Raw genomic sequence first — 14601 nt, 5'->3', positions numbered from 1 at the left:
GGGTGTGCTCTAGGATTTGATCTAATTGTCCTGCTGTTCGAGTGTCACTTGGCATTATTATTGGGAAGATGAATGGGAAGTGGGTCAGAGTTCAGCAAGAAGGCATCTGCTCGCTTCCACTGTATAGTGGAAATGCTTAGAGGTGATCTTTAATGAAAGCTTGGAAAAGATTTGCACAAGGCAGGCTGCCCTCTATTCCTCCAAAGCAGAGGGGACCAAAGGTGATCCTTTTCTGGAGGGACAGAAAATGAATAAAAAGGAGGTAGAAATCTCTTTACAGGGAGTTTCCTGCTTAGGATGTCTTTTCTTCTGTAGGAGAGAAAATGGGGCGTGGTGTGTGGGGAGACAGAGCGATTAAACAGGGAAGATATTGAAAATAAAAGCTCTTGAATGGATCCTAACCATTCTGTTTTGGTCGTAGAACAATCTCATCCAAGAAGTTTCCACTCCTCTTGCAAGGACTCACCTGCCATCTCCCCTGGCCTCAGGTTACTGTGTCATCGCAGGCTCAGGTTCTCTTACTGGACTCTTTTTGAGTTGACAGTTCTTCCACTTTACCAAGTAGCCAAGAGACCTCACAAAGACCTACAATTGCGTTGGCATTCTAGGCAAGGGGACAATGAACCCATTGTTCTTTTTTTTTTTTTTTTTCCTTCTTGAATAGGGCAAATATCTCTTCCATTTAACCCTGTCACCAAAGGAGGCTGAGTATGGAGTCCTCAGAGACTCACCTTCCTTCCACTCCTCCTTTGTTGTTTGGAAGAGTTATCGCTATCCCCCTCCTCGCCCTCACCCCATTGAAGCTGTTGTGGGACCCGACTGGACGTTGCTTTTTCTTGCTCTTAAAGGAGTGGAAGTTGGGAGGGGAAGAAAGAAGCACACATCAGGAAACTCATTTTAGTTGGGGGCGACCTGCAGCCTGTGGTTCCTCCTGGACCTCTGCGGAGACGCATCTCGGTTGCCCGCAGAGTAGACGCAAGAGAATGGCCCACAGGAACGCCCGCACCAGCACTAAAACCACACCGGGAGAGGACAGCCCCACGTTACCCAGGACTCAAGGCAGAAGCGGTCTCCAAGGATGGGTGGGGATCCCACCACTGGCTTCCAGCGCTGCATGCGCCGCGGAGTCCCCGAGCGGGGCGCACCTTTGCGGCGGGGTTTCCCCGCTGCCTTCTGGGAACCCAGCGGAGCGACTACGGCTGGACGCAATCTGGCTGGCTCGCCTCTACCCCGAGCTCGCTCTCTCTGCTCTGCCTGGGCTCTGGAGCCAGAACTGAGTCTCTCTTGAGCATGCGCAGCCCGGCACCCTCCCCTCCTTTCCCCTCCTCCGCCCCCTCCGCGCCAGCCTTTTGCTCTTTCCTTTCATTAAACAAACAGGAGATCCGGAAACCTGGACCCTGTGCAGGCGGCAGCGCCAGGAGGAGGCAGCGGAGGAGGCAGAGCGCGGGATGGGAGCCCAGCGGGATCTGTGATCCCGCGCACCTCCGCCCCACGGGCGCGCGCACACACACGGACACACACATACACACACTCGCGCACACACTCGCACAAATACACACTCGTACACGCCCGCGCCGCGCGCTCGCCGGCTGGCTCTTCCACGCAGGCAGAATGCAGCAGCGCCGGGAGAGCGTGTCTCGGGCCGCCGCCTGAATGCACCTCGCTCCCGGGAGCCGGACGGCCCAGTAGGGCTCACTGGAGGACGTTCCGCTGCGGGAGGTGAGTGCGGCGCCCGCAGCCAGGCCGCTGGGGAAGTCGCTGTGCCGGGGCAGTGGGGCAGCGCGGGGCAGTCTGGACCCGGCGGCTGGACCCGGCGGCGCAGGTGTCCCATGCCTTGCTTGTGGGTGTCGAGGTGCAGATGAAGGTGGCGCCGGGGCAGTGCAGAGGAGAGGACGAACCCAGGGAGGGTCGCCTCCTGCGAGGTGTCAGATTGACCCAGCAGAAAGCTACCACCTCCCTGCTCGTAAACTTTCCTTCTATGTCATCTGGGAAACGTGGAGACAAAGGGGGCGTGGAGGCTCCCTCCGTCCCGTTCCACCCTCCTGACTGCATTCCGGGCTGCAACGCAAGCCTGCACGCATTGGGTGGGTGTGCAGGCGGGGGCGCCCTGCAGGTAGCTGATGTCAAGTCCTCCCACCCGGGCGGGGGTTGGAATATCTCACCCCAAGCTGTAAGGGTTGCCGTTGATTTTCCCTCAGGCATGGGCACCTGTCATCCTTCCCTTCCACCCCGCTGCGTCCTAGGAGCATAGTGGGGTGTGTGTGTATGGGGGGGGGAGGGGGTTGTCACCTGGAAAATTGGAGGGGCAGCCTTCGGCTTTCTCATCGAGCTCCAGTGCCAAAGGCGCCGGGGTGAGGCTCGGGTCAGTGCGGGGATAAATGATGAGTTACTGAAAGGCTTGCCATAATCACCTCCTAGAAACGCAGGGCGCCAGGATCTCTCCTCCCGGGGGAAGGTGCTGTCTTCACGCGCACCACCGCGGCAGCGCTGGGAGCTGGACAGGGACTGCTGTGGCGGCGGCGGCAGTGGGAAGACGGGGCTTTATCCTCTCCCAACCCATTTCCCAAGGGTTTTATGACACACACATGTGGAATATGTGGAGGATTCTGGGTTATTTTTCTTTGTGGGGATGTCGATTTTTCCTTTCAACCTCTTTCCTGGGAGAGATTCTCTGCTGTGTGCTATCTAGTTGGTGGACAGGCACGGTTCTGAATATCTCTTCGGACCAATGGAAAGGTCCTGAGAAAAGGATTTCCTAAAATGCCAGCCCTACTGGGGCGGGATCTCAGAGAGCAGTGCACCCACTGCACCCGGGAAAAGCATCAAATCGAATGGCCTTTTGAAACAGCGGAGACTGGGTCAGCCTGTGAGGAGTCCAGGACTGGGACAAAGGGAGAGAGAAGAGGGACAAATAATGGTCACTTAGGAGAGGTGTGACTAGAGGTTAATGAAGGCAGGAAGAGGTTGACTGGAGGGGAGGTACACTGCATCATCCACTGAATTTCTATGCCCCTTCCACTTGTATGCTTGGCAGCTCCTATTCATCTGGTGGGACTCTAGTTTTGAGGGGTCTGGAATGTCACATCTGTAGCGTAAAAGACTTCACTATTCCTGGGATAACGTTTAGCATACTTACAAATTAGTTGTTTAGGTCTAGAAAGTGCCTCGTGTGAAAGTGTCTCCATCTTGACGTGTTGGTTGTACCTGGAAGGCGGGATGGGCAGGCAGACAGGTAGATTTTTGGCTCTTGTGCACGTCGGGAGCCCTGGATTCTTAGGAAAAGTGTATGGGGAATCTGGAAGCCAAGCTGATGCTGACAGAAGTAAACTCCGGAAGCTCAGACCCAGTACGTGTGACTGCTGCTCCTCACCGGTGGGGGTGAGGCTTCTCTTCACTTTGAGACTACAGGTTGGGGAGTCTGCTGCTTGAGATGGGGACCTTTTTATCTTTAACATTTTGTGACTTCTTTGAAGTGGGAGAAAGCATGATATTTGTGAGATTAATTGAGAAATCACTTATGAAAGTGATTTTGACTCATAAGTAAGCATAGCCAAAGGTGAAAATCTTTTTTAAGAAAGGAAAAAAAAAAAAAAAAAAAAAAAAAAAAGAAGAAGGGTGGGAGGAATTGGGAAAGGGATGCTTATTATTAAAGTGGTTTCACTTTTATGATTTCAAAGATATTCAGTAAGATAGAAATTTGAGTGTTTTATTTTCAAATAACTAGGGAATTAAAGACCTTTCCAGGAATATTTTCAAGTGAAATTGGCATAGAGGGGCTTTAACTATAATTGTCAGCATATGTCCTTTTTATCCCATGGTGAACATGCTCATCAGTTTTTTTGAAAACTTTGGCAAGAAAAGATCAAGAATACTTTTTGCTTTCACTAGAGCTCTTTATTCGCTTTGTTACTATATATTTCCTCTTCCTTCATCTGCAAGATCAGTTTATTTTGATTATTCTAGATTCTATTTACAAGCATTTATTCACCACGTATCCTGTATTTAGCACTGGGAGTCATATAAAATATGTAACATTGTTCTGTCCCTCAAAGCGTTCATGTTCTAGTTGTAAATACAAGATGAACACACATGAAATAGGAAGCGGGATAGTTCTGTATTGTACTATGAGCTCTTAATGTGTATGCTGTACACTTCATCCCCAACTCCTGAATTTTCTCAACATTCAGAAAACATGTATAAGTACTTGTTACATGCTGGAGGCTGGGAAAAAAGGGTGAGAAAGTAAAAAATGGTCCCAATCATCAAGGAAACAGGTATTTAACTATGATACAATCTGATTAACTGCTATAATTGTAGGTTAAACCATGTGCCAATAGGACAGGCATGAAAGTGATTTTTTCCTTTCCCTGGAGGATTTTGAGCAGGTGATCTTTGAGAAAAATGAATAGTCTTTTACCAGGGAGGAAAGGATAGAAAGGACATTCCAGGCAGAGGAAATACTTGAGAGTACCTGGTAAATTGGGGTGACAATAAGCCATCTCATGTGGTTAGAGCCATTGAGAGTGAACAGCACTTGGGTGACACTAATTAACAACTAGTGCTATAGAGTGAGTTTTTCAGAGATATGCCCAGAATGCCATGGAAGCACAAAGGGAGGGCATCCAATTTGATCTTCTTGGGAAGTTGGGTAAGAAGATCAAGAAGGTTTCTCAGAGAGCTTGACATTAGCTGAATCTTGAACAAGGACAAGGAGAAAAGAAGGGCTTTCCAGGCAGAAATATCTCTGTAAGGCCTGGAAGTAGTTCTGTGTGGCTGTAGCGAGAGATGTGGGTTCTTAGTTTTGTGCAGTGGCACTACATCAAGCAAGAGACATAGGAGAGATCGAGTGTGAATGGAACTATCCAAGCATAAGAACTTCAGTTTTATGGGGAAGGCTAGGGGTGTTTGTTTGAAAGTTGAGAAAGTTTGAAATATGATGAGATTTGCATTAGAGAATGACGACTGTGACCACAGTGTGGAGGATGACTTGGAGGTGGTGAGACTGGAGGCAGGGAACTTATTGTGGAAATATAGGTGTTAAATGACAAGGGTGGTGGCAGTAGGGGTGGACAAGAGGAGATGTATCTGAAAGACAAGTGAAGAAAGTAAAACCTGCTAATATAAGAAGGGTCTTCCTTCTGTGTGCTCCTGTATTACCCTCTTCTTCCCCAGCATTCACTTGTGTAGTTGCCTATTTTGTATTGTGAGACTAAGGCATTCACAGTGGCATCACCAGCATTTAGCACAGGCCTGGTATGGAGTAGAGACCCAAAATATATTTGTTGAATGAATCATTAAATAAATGAATGAGAAATCCAGCCATGAGGTGATGATTCCTGCTTTAGAATAGTAGAAGATAAATCATGACTTCCATTTCTCCAAGGTGATCAACTGACTTGGAGGTCAGTGTTAAAATGTGCCAGGGAGGCCACAAATCAAAACAAAAAACACATTTTCTCAGCTGCCCCTATGAAGAAGAACTGTACCCTGAAGTGCCACTAGGAAATAGCATCATGATATTATATTTCTTTATGTTTACAAAATGAGATCATCACTGCATCTTGGAAGCAACAGCATTTAGCACAGTTCCTGATACATAGTAGGATGGCAGTGTGTATAAATTCCCTTTTCCCCCTTTCTTGTCAGAATTTCCTGATTTAATATACTTTGTGAAAACTTTAAAAATAATCTGCACCAGAGAATTCATAAGGATCTCACTTAAAGAGCTCATTGCATCTTGGCATCCTAGAATGAGGGCCAGATCATGTGTTCCAGCCATCAACACTGCAGACCCAGGAACTAGGTCCCTTACTGAACCAAGCCCGAACATGTTGAATTTCAATCTGAAAATGCCAATAAGAGATGCCAGAATGGGGAAAAAAAAATATAGTCAGAGTTTGTTTTCAAATTGACTACAGGGGGTGCAACAGAAGGCAAATCAAAGATAGCACTTTGGGTTTGACCATTGGTAACTGGATTGATGGTGACAGAGGGATGGGGAGGGAGGTTAGCTCAGGAAAGTAAAAGGCTTAATGCTGTTTTGCAGAAATTGATTTTGGTGTGACACCAGAACACCTTGGAAAGCATTAGTACAGATCCCAGCATCTAGTGATTTCATAGTAAATGTCAACTATTATTTTTATTACTGAAGAAGATGGGAAGAGGAGGAGACCATAGAGCCAAAGACTAAATTTCAGCATTTAGCAAAATGTAGGGATTAAGGAGAGAAATAAGCCCCAGGAAAGAGCATAAGAAGTGAATACACAGACAAGAAGGAAAAGAACTGGCATGAAAGCAAAAGCCTCAGGGAATCATGAGGAGTGCTCAGACTTCACAGAAGCAGTCCCAACTGTGCCAGGACTTGTTTAAGTGCCTCCATGTGGAATCCTATTTAATCTCAACAACACCTATGACTCCTATTCCCTCTTCACAGCTGAGGCAGCTGAAACAGAGAGGTCCCAGTAGCTTGTCCATAGCTACCAAGTTACAAAGTATCAGAATCAGGTCTCAAAGCCCATTTTCGTGGTTGTACAAGCAATTTCCTTTAACCAAATGTATAAATTACCAGGATGATTTTAAGTGAGGGGAGTTTGAAAAGGTTGAAAGTAGGGAACTGAAAAAGGAGAATGAAAAAGAGTTTTCTGGTGACCATTAGGTGACCATTAGGAAAGTGTGTTCAGAAGCCATTTCAGAGACTTCGGTGGGGAATGGGAGGGAAAAAAACCCCGTGCAATGCATAACTATCAGTCATTTATGAAGTCCAGCAGGGGAAAGAGTTATGGGGCTCTAGGTATAATGAGAAGGTACAGTGAGTCTCAAGTGCAGTTTTTATCAAGGGGGAGCAGTTGGAACGAGTTAGTGTCTAAGAACAAAGGGTTTGTGAAATGAGAACAGGAGAGGAGAGAGAGAGGAGAAAGGATGTCTTTCCCCAAGAGCATGCAAAGATAGATTTGAGGACAGATACAGAAGATGCTCTTCTTCCCCACAACTAAATGACTGAAGTGAGGCCTCTGAAACTCAGAGAATTCAGATCCTTGGGTGTCCTGGAAACTTAAGGAGCCTCTGAGTGCCATACCTCAGTGGTACCACTTGGGTATACAGTCTGATGACCCTGACTTGTTTATGTAGCACAGCAGTTGAGAGCACAGGCTCTAGAGTTAGACAGGCTGTTAACGTGAATTAATTCTGAATTAATTCAGAATTCTAAATTAATTGAATTCTTAATTCTGGCTCTGCCACGTATAAACTGTGCGACTTTGGGCACACGGTTTACTTCTCTGTGCTTTCAATTACTCCTGCTTTTAAGATGGAGCAATAGTAGAACCCATTGCAGAGGATTGTGAGGATTAGCTGAGTTAGTCGTAAAGGTTGGACAGAGTAAGTACCTAATAAATGGAGAGTGTTATGGGTGATAGCAGTGAGGTTAAAAACATAAAGCTTTGACTTTATGCTCAGGACTCAAGAGATGGTGTGCTTTTGCATTCATTAAAAAATTTGGGGGCGGGGGGGGTTGGTTATAAATAGTTGGCTCGAATCCTGTCTTCCTAAGTGCAGAAATTAAATCAGCAGACACAAATATGGCAGGAGCAGACCAGCTCGGCTGTCATAAACCTAGGTAGAGTAGACATGTGCTGGGAGTACCTGCCAATAACACTTGCCTAGTTGCCCACTTCTCACACCTGCCTGGGAAAGACGAAAGTTTGCTTGCGTTTAGGCTGGTCTTTGCACCTTCAGGCTCATAGGCATCAGATAACAGGGACTTAGCTGTTTAGCAGATTGTTTTAGGGAAATGACTACTTGTATTAATTACAGCACCTCTTTGGCACCGAGGGACATAAACTGTAAATATCTCAAATGTGAGATTTACAACATTCCATAGGAAATTAAATGCCTCCCCTCATGGAAAAATTTGTCATGTGTTCTAAAATAGAATCTCAGTGGATGGGGAAACTCTGTCGTCTAGCTAATTTGGCAGCAGGGCAGGAACTGCAACCCAGGTTTGACTCATAACTCTGTGTCTTTGCATTACACTCTGGCAAATACTTCTATTACTGTGCTGTAATCAAAGACTTTTCCCCCCCATCCATCCTATTAATGTTTCAGCCAAACTAAACTTACAGTTACCCCAGTGAGATTTTTCTTTTTACCTTCAGGCCTTTGTCCATGCCGTTCCCTCTTTCTGGAATTCCATCCTTGCCTTCCCCTAACTCCTTTGGGTTTTTAGGTCAGAGTCGCTTTCTAGGGAAGTTGTGCTGACCTCTTAACACCAATGTTGGCTTCTCTTTCTATGTGTTTCTATAGTCTCCAACTTTGTATTTTTTGTGCCTAACATAGTGCTTGGCATATAGTAAGTGTTCAGTAAACGTTTTTGATTGAATAGGTGAATGAATTACTGAACGAATTTGTCCTTTTGAGTCATTGATGACATTTCAGGTAAAGCAACTTCATATTATAGAAAATCATAGAATTGTCTCAAGTTCAAAGGTTCATTAGAATTTACCTAATCAGACTTTCAAGTGAAATGACACAAGGAAACTGAGAACTAAGGTACTGCAGCAACTTGCCTGAGGCTTTTGCTTACTGTAGTTAAGTGATATCAGAACGGAGGCTGGAATTCCCATATTCTGATTCCAGACTCAGATTCTGCCCTGGGATGGAGTGAGGGTGGGGTGAGAGAAGCAAATGTGGGATTGGTTCCTGACTTTATTTAAAATTTTTATGTTGTGTTCATCATGGAATGTTGCATTATGATTTTTTTAAATGTTGCATTAAAATATTATTTTGATTACTGAGTTTTTTGGAATGCCTTAAATTTTGTGCCCAATGCAGGTGCCTCACTCATCTGACCCTAGTCTCAGCCCTGCTCTTCCCACAAAGGATACATCCTAGCTTTCCTACACTGGCATAAAAATGCAGGAACACTGTGTATGGCAAGGGCCCTGAATGAAAATATGGAGGGAACCACCATTCATCATGGCGGTATGAACTGCTAATAAGCATTTCATGACCTGGCTAATCTTCTGATCATATAAACGTTATATTCACATTGAAAAAGCAAGGTCAAAAGGATAAAAATAAAAACTGAATAAAAGCCCTATCTGCCTATCATCTATTTATCTCTTTGTCTCAGGGCTAGAGGAAGATGTAAAGATCATCTAGACTAGTCCTTAATTTATACATTTACATGTAGTTATTACTGTACTTCCGTATTTTTAAGCTTTTTGAAGACCCAAGACCCAAGATAGAAAAGAGATGAAAATTATTCCACTTATAAACTTGGCTGGTCTTGGCTTACAGCACTGCTGGCCTGTTTTGAACAAAGATTTGAGGTCAGAAGGTAGAATGACAAAGCTTGGCTATTTCTGCCAAAAAAAAAAAAAAAAAAGCGTGAATGGAAAGGATAAAAAGAGATAGATGAAAGACGTTTTGACTGGGCCTCCTATGTGTCATACAAGCTACTACTATGGATTATTAATGTCTACAACACACTGGAAAATAAGTATCAGTATCCCCATTTGACAGCTAGACAAACTAAGTCTCAGAAAGCTGAATTAAGAGCTTACCTAAGCTCTCAAAGCTACCGCTGGACTGAAAAAACCTGGTCTGAGTCAAAATCTATGCTTATCCTATTTAATCCTTCTGATTCTCAAAGGTGTAGAGTTTCAGATCACCCCACAACCTTCTTGCCACCCATGATGCCATGAAGTCTTAGATAAGAGCTTCAGGAGCTTGTCCATGTTAACTGGATGGGATGTCAGCAGTCAACTCCATATCCTGCTGTTATTTCCTCATTATATGGTATATTATCTTTTTCTATTCATCAATAACAACAGAGAGAAGAACTGCATACACATAGGAAATAAATCCCCTGTTTGTGTGAATGTTATAAATTTTTACATGACATGAAAGTCCATATTTTATATTGCCTCCATTATGTTAGAAAGGGCTTTTTCTTTGGGTATTATAGCATCAAGTGTTCTAGAAATGCTTACAGACACAGGCTGAAGAAAAGGTGATCATATTTACTGGAGCAAATCTGTCACAATGAAGGGTAATGTGTTTGCATGGCTCTCTGTCAAGGGGTTGTGGGGTGCCCTTTTTATTGAGGTTTCTGATGAGTGGCATGGAGCCATGACCTCCGCCACCAACATTTAGATTCAATGAAATACATAATCAAGTGGAATCAGATACAATTAACAAGAATAATATCTGGGTGAGAGTACTGCTGTTCAGCTCAGCACCTCTGTAAGCCAAGCATGCTTTATCATTTTCCCATCTCTCAGCCTTTGCTAGCTATTGCTTCCAGGCAACCCACACACTCAAATGCTCTAACAATCAGCCCACAGCCTTCCCTCCTGGGGGTCACAGGAACTAAAAAATAAAAAGACCTTTTCATTCACACTTGTATTAACTGGAAAAAACATTATCTCTCTGTATGTTTTTTTTTTTTTTTCCTGCAGTGTAAAAGCAAGGGAATATCTCTAGGTTTGAGATAATCTTTTGGGTCTAGTTTTTTTGCATGGATTGACATGTAATATGTGACACAGACAGTTCCTGGCCAGGCTAGTTTGAAACAATTAATGTATTTTAGCAATTAAAAATGAATTAAGTCAATTACATGTGTAAAATAAATTTTACACATATATGATAAAATACAAATGTAGATATAATGAGGTGCTTAGTGTAGAAAGTAAATATCACTCATATTTCTGCCCTAACCTCTTTCCCAGAAAACCACTATCGGTTGTTTGGTGTATATTTCTTAAACTTTTTTAGTCCATTAACATTTACATTTATTATTTTTATAAAGGTAGGATTAACTTTATGTATTATTTTACAATTTACTTTTAGCTATAATTTCAAATAGAAGCAATTTCTTTTCATTAATAAATATTTGGTAAATATTGCTATTATATGAAAAGGATGAACACTGCTTTCCATCTTAAAATAGAGCTCAGTTGATATATCTTAGGGTCCTTTGGCCATCAGTCCTCATGTATATTCAGTCATTGAACAAATATTTTTTCTGAGCTCATTTGAAGAGCTACCTACTATACGACGTACTTTGGAAACATTCACATTCTAGCAAGAGAAAAAAATAATGAGAGGACTTAATAAATGGCAAAAGCTGTAAATTCTCCTTGATTCACAGAATTGTTTGAAGGGATAGTCTAATTTTTAAATTGTCTAATTTTTCTAGATAAGAAAGTTGAGGTCCATCAAGGTTAAGTGATTTGTCCAGGGTTCCACAACTGGTGATTGAAGAGGTTGGGATAACAGGCAGTTTCCAGCCTGTTAAACCAGTGCTGATTTCATTACACTTGACTGCAAAACAACCCCCACACCAAGAAGAGGGAACAAGGGAACTCCACAAATACTAGCTTGAGCAATGCATTTCCGGCGCATTGAAATTCATGCCTTATGTAACTGCTGTTACCTACAAACGACTGCAGAGATTGCGTCCCCATCCTCCCATCCATCCCTGCCCGTATAACCCCTCACTGCACTCCATCTTCTCCTCCTCCATGGCCTGATATTCTCACATTAGAATAACACTTTGAAGTTAGACAACAATCAGCTGTAATATTGAGATCAGGTGGTACCCATGTTACCTAGGGAGAGTGTTCATCTGTAAACATACTGGTAGAGATTTATTTTTCAGTTTAGCTTCTTGCCATCTTGAACCTTAAGGAATGAATTCCAAAATAAATGAATTTTACCTGCTAATTTTAATGAAGTCATGAAGTCTTTTTTATACTAACCAATGATTTTTCTCCTTGATGGTGCCATAAATAGAACCCTGATTCTTAAATACTCTAATTATCCTTCCCTGCTCTGAAAGCAGGATCATGTGATGGTTAAGAGATTGGACTGGAGCATCAGATGGAGCTAGGTTCTAGTCTGAGCTCTCATCTGACCCTAGTCCCAGCCCTGCTCTTTCCACAAAGGATACATCCTAACTTTCCTACACTGGTGTAAAAATGCAGGAACAGCATATATGGCAAGGGCCCTGATTGAAAATATTGAAACACCATTCATCATCCAATCCACTAGCTTTGTGATGTCAATACCAATTCCTTACTCTTATTAAGTCTCAGATCTTTTATCTGTGATACGGAGATAATAAAAGTACCCCTCCCACAGTGATGTTTTTATGAGATAAATAAATTACTTGCCTTAACACAGAGTCTACAACATGACCAATGAAACTGTAGCTGCCATTATCATTCATTATTTTTGATATACCCATGACGTACACCTATAAGGGCTATATCACTTCACATAGCCCTTAGAATCACTTAGATGTCAAGCTTTAAAATACTGAATAACACTCTTACCTTCTGTATTAGTCCATTTTCACGCTGCTGATAAAGATATACCTGAGACTGGGCAATTTACAAAGGAAAGAGGTTTAATGGAGAACTCACAGTTCCACGTGGCTGGGGAAGCCTCATAATCATGGCAGAAGGCAAGGAGGAGCAAGTCACATCTTACGTGGATGGTGGCAGGAAATGAGAGCTTGTACAGGGAAACTCCTATTTTTTAAAAACTGTCAGATCTCGTAGACTCATTAACTATCGTGAGAAGAGCACAGGAAAAAATCCGCCCCTTAATTTAGTCACCTCCCACTGGGCTCCTCCCATGACACATGGGAATTGTGTGAGTTACAATTCAAGAAGAGATTTGGGTGGGGACACAGCCAAACCATATCGCCTCCTTAAAAAAAAAAATTGAGACTTAAACCAGAAGTTGAAAATATGACTCAATATGCTAATAATTTGAAAACTTTGTCAAGTCTTTTTCAGAATATCACCTTTAGTCTTTGCTGATCCATGAACCGTAGAATTCAGAAACATAGCAAGAGGTGGGAAAATGAAAGGATTTGATCAATACATCAAAACTTTGCTGTAAAAATTAAACTTCAACCCTCTTTGTCTGCATGATTTTATTTTCATGCAAATACTTGGGAATTGGTGATAATGTCTACCTTTCTCAAACATAAAGATAACACTACTATTATCACTATTAGTTAAATATGTTTTTCAAGTCTCATTTGACTTAGTTATACTGGTAGGTTACCTGGATATAGACACATATATATGCTTGCACAGAATCGTGGAACTGAGGTGTGAATGTTAAGAATCCCAGCCACCTACTCAGTACTGGAATCTCTTTCTTCATACTATGTAACAAGAAACTGTCCAGCCTCTCCTTTTTGGCACCAGGGCTCCATTCCTTCCCCTTCTTGGTGACTATAATGGATATGCCCAAGATAGAAGCTGATTGGGTCTGAGCTATGGTTGACCAGGATCCTGAGAGTTGTTCATCAAAGATTCCAAACATACTTTCATCTCAGGGTCTTTGCATTTGCTGTTAGCTCAGTCTGGAATGCCTGTTCTGCAAAAACTTGAATGTCTCCCTTTCCCACCACCACATCTGCTCAAGTGTCATCAGACAGGCCTTCCCTCATAACTGTCTAAAACACCCAGCCCATTAATCTTTAACTCTACTCTGATTTGCATTTCTGCATTAGTACTGATAAATGCCTTATTATTCATATGTCTGTTTACTTGTGACCGGCCTCCTCCTACTATGTAAGCATCATAAGATGAGGGACTCTGTATATTTTGTCCATTGTTATACTTCCAAGACCTAGAAGAGTACCTGTCACACTCTATAAATTTAATTAAAATGTTTTTAATAAATGAACAAAAGAAAAAAGAATTATTGTCTTGAGAATGGATTTAAGAAACCAGTAGCAATCACTGGGTCTGAAACGCAGGAGAGCAAGAGAACATCTAAAAATGGGGGAGATCTGTGAATGCATAGTGGAAAATTCTACCCAATGTAGGGGCTTGGTCCCATAGGACAGCTCTTAATGAGGCAGAGGTGTCTCAACCTGGATTTCGGGCACATGGATCTCTGGTAGTTGGGGCATATGCCAGAGAGCTTACTTATGCCATGAGTCTATTTCAACGTGGGACCTTGCAACATTAAAGCATTCTTCCTGATGGAGCTGAATTCTGCCTCCCTCTAGCTACCTGATGGAAGGTGGCCAGGTAAAGGGGTGCAATTCATATGGAAGAAGATGAAATTAAGTGGTACCCATAGAAATAAAACTCCATTTTATATTAATATAAAGACTCATTTGTATAGTGCTACAACAAAATAAGCAACTGGGACACAGATTAAGGAATCAAGGTGAGAAAATACCTTTGGCAAACTAAAACTATTTAGGACATATACCTTCTTATTTCTGTATAGGAACTGTTGTTGAGGAAACACAGATTTCTATGGGAAATCTAGCTATCTTGGGATCTCTAAATGTGAGTGTACCTCTGGCTACAAGGTTTGGTTCTGGGTGAAATGCTGACAGGTGTTCTTATGTGGTTTGTTGTGGTCTGTGTGGTCTAGGGGATAGCAGCCAGAGGCGGCTCTGTGGAGGACTTTGGGGCCATAAAGAAGCTTTGAACTACTTGAAGTCGTGCCTGGAGTCCCTCCTGGGGAAGCTGTGTAAGGTGTGGCAGTGTTGCCTGAAAAACATAAGTCTGAGTCTCCGTCTCTGTGGGTTTCCTTGGAGAGCAATTATTGAATGTTTTA

The 14601-nt window shown here is 43.0% G+C and overlaps 1 protein-coding gene across 1 annotated transcript in view; it reads left to right on the top strand.

The window, feature by feature from the left end:
- Positions 1 to 1296: 1296 nt before the first annotated feature.
- PLPPR1 (phospholipid phosphatase related 1) overlaps positions 1297 to 14601 on the top strand; it is a 293140-nt gene continuing 279835 nt past the window's right edge. The window contains exon 1 of the mRNA XM_050761516.1: positions 1297 to 1719. The gene's annotated coding sequence lies outside the window, so the exon portion shown is untranslated. The remainder of the gene's footprint in view (positions 1720 to 14601) is intronic.

The sequence above is a fragment of the Macaca thibetana genome, chromosome 15 (assembly GCF_024542745.1).
Source record: "Macaca thibetana thibetana isolate TM-01 chromosome 15, ASM2454274v1, whole genome shotgun sequence".
NCBI classification, from domain to species: domain Eukaryota; kingdom Metazoa; phylum Chordata; class Mammalia; order Primates; family Cercopithecidae; genus Macaca; species Macaca thibetana.
The sequence above is the reverse complement of the archived record's forward strand: the minus strand, read 5'-3'. Positions and strand labels throughout refer to the sequence as shown.